Source organism: Triticum dicoccoides, chromosome 2B (assembly GCF_002162155.2).
Source record: "Triticum dicoccoides isolate Atlit2015 ecotype Zavitan chromosome 2B, WEW_v2.0, whole genome shotgun sequence".
Lineage (NCBI taxonomy): Eukaryota > Viridiplantae > Streptophyta > Magnoliopsida > Poales > Poaceae > Triticum > Triticum dicoccoides.
The window spans coordinates 155,521,706-155,527,945 of record NC_041383.1 but is presented as its reverse complement, the minus strand read 5'-3'; the positions used below and the strand labels follow the sequence as shown (position 1 = coordinate 155,527,945).

At 43.2% G+C, this 6,240-nt stretch overlaps 1 pseudogene; it reads right to left on the bottom strand.

Annotated features, from left to right (window-relative positions):
* Positions 1-2,484: 2,484 nt before the first annotated feature.
* LOC119367431 lies at positions 2,485-5,123 on the bottom strand (annotated as a pseudogene).
* Between the last annotated feature and the right edge of the window lie 1,117 nt (positions 5,124-6,240).

Genomic DNA, 6,240 nt, shown 5'->3' with positions numbered 1-6,240 from the left:
GGCACGATGTGGTGTTCCGGCACAGGCGCCCGGCTGTCAGTCGTGCCGTCGCCGCTGCTGCCTGCGACCTCAAGCTTTGGTCTTTCCGCCTGAAACCTGAAGACCGTGGCGACCTGGCAGCTTGGGGCCCTTTCCTCCTAGCTCTAGACCTGTGATCTCCCTGTAGTTTTTCCTCCCCCCCAAAACTGTACTCTCCCTGGACCCTGGGTTCTGCTGCTTCGCAGCGTGAGAAATATATATTCAGGTGGGGCGCCTTGCCCCCCCGGTGACTTCTCAAAAAAAAAAAAAAACAAGGGCATGAATAAAACAAAAGCAGTGGTGAACAAGTACCTCGACCGCATTATCTCGGAAGAGTTTGACGCCATCATAAGCGAAAATTGCAAAGCCAGATGCCGTCTCAAAAAGCACCAAGATGATCCCACCATTGCCCAGCTTGACACCTGCAAAAACTAAATTCAAGCTAAATCAGGCAAGGGTCAGACAAATCCACCAATCAGATAGAGTATAAGCATGCCGTCGCCAGCGGCCCTCGCCACGGCCAATTGCCTGAATCCCTGAATCCAAAGAAAGATGACGCTGAATACCTGAATCCTAACTCGCCGCTAGAGGGTTTTCCGATCTACTCGAAATTAGTTTCCCGGGAATGTATGTATGTATGTACTGCCACCACAGTGGTGTCCATGGTTTTCCCCCTTATCCTAACCTCACTGCGCACTAGTACAAATTTTCCTTCCGGTTTGGGTGAGATTGAAGAGAGAGAGAACGATGAAAGCTGGCAGTTTATCTCACCTAGATCTTTCGTCTTCGTCCCCTTCCTCTTGCCCTTGCCCTTTCGCTTTCCCTTCCCCTTCACTGCCACCGTCTCCGCCGCGTTCTCCGCCGTCGCTGAAATGTTGTCCGCCGACTCCGTCTCCCCGCGCGCCATCGAGCGCAAAGGTCAGACCCAAGAGATGGGATTTGTGGCAGGTTCTGTAGTCTGTACGCCAGCCCAATCAGTCGCTTCTTATTCGGCCTCTCTCTGGTGATTTGTGGGAGGCTCCGTTTTTATTTTTCTTTATTTTCCCCCTTTTTCTGTTTATTTTTCTATACGATTATTTCTTTCGTATTTCCATATTTTTTCTGATTTTCTCATTTATTTTTAATTTTTTCCTTCCATTTTATTATTGATGAGGTTTTTAGTTCCTTTCTTTCTCTCCACTTTTTTCCTTTTTCTTTTTCTTTTTTGTCATTTACCTTTTTGTCCTTTTGATGTTTTCCGGTTTTTCGTACATAACCTTTAGTGTATTATGGGCAGAACATTTTCGAAAAAGAAGCGATCATACCTTTTCAGTTATGAGAGTGAACATTTTTAACTACGTGATGAACATACAAATATCCGATGAACATACACGATGAGCATTTTTTAATTATGTTACTTCCAGTATTTTAAATACACAATGAACATTTTTTAAAATACATGAATGGACTTTTTAAACACGGAAAACCAGTATATTTAGACGTTAAATATTAAAGATATGTGAGAACATTTTTCTTTAGTTCTCAAACAATTTTTTTATTCTTTAATTCATGAAACTGAATCCCTTAAACCCTCATTTCTGCTTTAAGACTCTTATATGCACCTATGCCAAATCATCACTCCGAAAGACAGTGCTTCTACTTGAGTGATGTGTTTCAGTGGAATAGTAACTGTACTACTCACCCATTCTAAAACCTCCCATGTTCATGATTAACAAAGGTGTTTTGCTTCCCCAACCAATTCCAGTTCAATAAACAGTGTAATGGGCATGACTGATGATGATTGTTGAAACCACACCTCTGCATACCTTTGAACAGTCTCAAGAAATATAAGATAGAACTCATTTCAGTTTTGAGTGATGATGAGAGGGGCATCAGTGAAAGGATCAACCTCCGAATTACAGAAATCAAGGAGCGGCAATGTTGTACATATGAGCGTAGACTAATCACGTCTTGCATCTGCTGGACTATGTGTATTTTAACAAAACAACATGCTGCCGAGCTCATAGTAGCGAGAAAAAAAATGGATGCTACATTTCAGTCGCAATAAGCTGCATCAAAGCTAACACCATGATTTTCTATACAATACAGCAGTAGAGTAGCTAGTAAACCTTCATAATTTTTTAGATTTCCTTGTGAGTTGGTATGTCCTTAAATGTTAGGACCTTTCATCTGTGGTAACAAAGATTGCAAACATCACTCTAAAGGTTTTGGGGGAATACCAGCCTAATATTCTTAGGCAAGTTTTGTCAAACTCTGGCCTACAGATCAAAAGAAACAATGCTGCAGATTTACATTACCTTGCCGCGACATGAATGTAGAACCACGTGTTCTGTTTATCAACAAGAACAAGCAATCCAAGAGGACTACTAGCCAGTAGTCGATTGCATTTAGCAATGCATGCTAACAGTAGGTGCAATTACAGGACCATCGTTTTTTTTTCTGAACTAAGCTAAGGAGAGGCACATGGTCTGCAGATCAAGGAACACAGGTGCATGAATAATCATAAATAAAGTACTTTCTTGTTCACTACATCACTGGCTTGAGCTCAATATAATATACTTGTAAAAGCAGCAGTCCAATGGGCATATGCAAGAGCAAAAAACACGCGACAACCAAATATGATCGTTCACTGGCGAACACCATAGACCAAACTGGGGAGCATCCAGAGGCTCTCAAGCTGATTGCTTCTGCCTCCTAGGATGTATGAATTGGAGCGACTTGTGCTGTAAACTGCCTGACCAAGCTCTACAGCAATCCAAGGTTCATCAGAGTCTTTGGACACACTCGGAAGGTAAATGCAGTTACTCTTTCCGCCCCATCTTTCAGGGTTCATGCAAGAAAATGTAGGGCTCATCCTATCAAGGCTGAGAAAGAGAGCCCAGTTTTCCAACTTTTCCATCTTGGTCCACTTAGCTGGTTCGGCTGAAGAATCAAAGCGGAAGACTTGAAAGGTGCCATTGCTTATCAAGTCATCAACAAGATCAACCATGAGAAGCATGTCACCACAGACCACCAACCATGGATCATAATTCAAGCCAACAACGATGTCCTCTCCCCATACAACATCGACTTCCTGCACGCTGGGATGAGGTGCCAAGGATATGGTTTTGAGCGTGTGGGGAAAGTCTATGGCAAACAACTGACCTTTGAACAAAACAATCTGAATAAAGAATTGTTCAGAAACAAGAGGGTACTCTGTCCAGGAATTTGTTCTTGGAACACGGATGATTTCGAGAAAAGGAGGAGACACGAGCTGGATGAACTGAGTGGAGCCATAAGAATGCCACAATAGATCGCACAACCGCTGTTGGCTTGGAGTTTGGGCAGCTTCACCTTAGTACATGTGTAAACGTCGACAAGGAGAAGGTGCTCCAAACAGGAGAAAATAAGATGCCCATATGAGCAGCCCAAATAGCGCATGTAATTTGGAGCATTACGGGGAGCTGAGCGGCGAAGAGATAAGTCTGTCCTCACAGGATCACAAAGACGCCATTTGTAGTTTGATAAAAGATAATACCATGTGCCGTAATCCCGATTAGCCTTACGCAAACCTGCTTTGAGATGGAGAGGTGGGAAGACGAAGGCATATATGGATGATGGGAAGGAAAAGACCGCAGCACGCCAAGAGTGACAGGTGCCAGTAAAAGCAAGGAGATCATGGAATGAGCTTAAGAGAGCAATGATTAGGTGAAGCAGGCTGTCCGGTAGGTCTGCCCAAACACGGTGTTCAGATGAGGCTGAGGTAGAGACCAAGCAGTGGCAGATTTTCTTAGATGGCCACTCTGCGACGACCACTTCTCTGTCATACAAAAAATTCAAGAACGATGTATCAGCATTGAGGAATCAGATATCATAGAAAAAAGATTGGAAATGTGGTAGTACTTAGGCTCTTACTGCAGTACTACACATTGAGGAGAAACACAAATTTCCAAGTCATTAAACATTAATGCTTTACATAGTAAGATGTATATCAAGATGGCACACTACAATTAAAATAAGCTACCCCAGAATAGCCAACAGCTTGATGCTCAGTACGACAGAATAAAGATAACCTTATTTAGTGAGCTAAAATTGGTACATTTCCGAATCATGCATTTGGGGGTGATATTTGGGAGCGGCTAGGCGACAGTCGCGTAAAAATCTGAAAACGGTCAGCCAATTCTCCCCCTCCTATCTCAACCATTGGATCAAGATCCAACGGACAATGCTTCATCTTCAACCTCAAACCGGTAGGTGTACTGTTTCTCTTCCCTCACCGATCCAGCACAGGCCTAACCGCCTGTCTCCACCGCCTGCGGCTGACGGCGCTCCCCTGAACCATCGCCCACCACCGTGCTTCCGCCGCCTGGCGATGACCAGTTTTTTCCCGGCGAAACAACCTCCCACACCCCTAAGATAGATAATGAGGTCGCCTGCCCCCCTAAGATAGATAGTGCGGTCGCCTGCCACTCTAAGATAGACCCAGAGGGCTCCTCATAAGAGCTCCTTCCTTCACGCGAAATTCGACTGACCAAATTATAAATTCAGGCGACTACAAGTAGCTAAACCGGTGATGTTTGTACTTTGTAGAGTATTCTCGAAGCAAATAACAAATCAAGTGCCACCAATCTCAAACTCTCACCTGTTTATCCGGACAACATTTGTGCAATCTCTCAGTACGCTCACCTTACCCAACCAAAGCATTGCTGAGGGGCGGGCGTGCATCTCGGCAAGGAAACCGGCAAAATTACCAAGATGCACGACGGCTACTGACCAATAGCTGCCGTAGAGATGTGTTCTTGGCTGATTCTAGTTTGGATCTAATCCACCCAACAAATCTGCACTAGGAAGAGGAGGGGAAAAGAGAGGGAGGGAGAGGTCACGTGTGTGCAGACCTAGAGGCGGGTGCCGGCGGCGAGAGCTCCAGCGGTGGCTGCATGGTCACGGGCTCACGGCACGCCAGTCTGCGTGCCTACCGCTACCGGTGCGCCGCCTTTCTCCGTCGGATTCGTCGTCGAAGAGGCGGTCAGGCGGAGGAAGCCACCGATCGCTCTCCACATTTAAAGGGAATCGATGGGCTCCGTCGTCTGCGTGTTTTCTTACGCCGATGGGCATCGGTCAACCGATGGAAGGCACCGATCGATCGCCTCGCTAGTCACCGTTCGGTCTCGCTGTTTGTATCACTCGTCTTTCTTCTACCATAAGAACGCACGGAGAAGCGAAACACAATTTTCATTTATCTACTACTAGTAAATATGCCCGTGCGTTGCATCGGGAGAATCAAAACACACCTCCCTAGCCCAATGACCCAAGATAACATTCTGTTGCATCAGCCATGTAATGTATATTTTACCAATGATCTTAAAATGCATGTATGAGATGCTACACTTCAATCCTGAAAGAATTGATTAATTTAAATATCTAAATTACCTTCCTAGTTAATTTGTAGTATAATGAGTCATTACCTTCATCATTTGATTTATCATTGAGAGCCTAAATCATGAGGATCGTACATGTATGTACATATATAAGAAATTAAGATTTAATTGGTAAGTTACCAGATGCCCATTACTGATTTTCGTTACCAAATTTCTTCTAAACTTACATGCACGGAGACCTATAAAGTCTAAAGTACAACTCAATTTTCTTTCATATAGAAGGAAACATAATAAACAGATTTGCACATACCACAGTAAAACGAATTTTCTATTTGAAGAGGTCACAATAATTTTCATGAAATCAGGTGTATGATTCGGAATTTCTTTTTTAACCATGCATGCTTCAGATTCCATGGAAAGGCATTATTCCCAGTGTGTTGCAACGGAAAAAAATCATCCCTCATACGCACACCTGAGAGCATCGGCGAATCCCTTCAAATCTTTCACAATGCCCCACGAGAAACAACATGATAAGTGGTGTAAGTTCATAAGGTTGTATTATTTGTGAAATGTATTCAACATGTTTCCAATTTATTAGACTACAGAAATATCAACGTTAAGCCGGGATTTTCAAAGTACCCCATATAAAGAAGATATTAATAAAGGTTGCATCATAAATGGAATTTTACGAATGATGATTAATATAATAGCATATTTGAAATCTACACATCTTTTTAAAGGGATTTCCATATATAACATGTTAGATTTGGCGTTAGGATTTGAAAGTGATTAATATAGTACCATATTTGAAATCTACACATCTTTTTAAGGGATTTCTATATATAACATGGTAGATTTGAAGTTA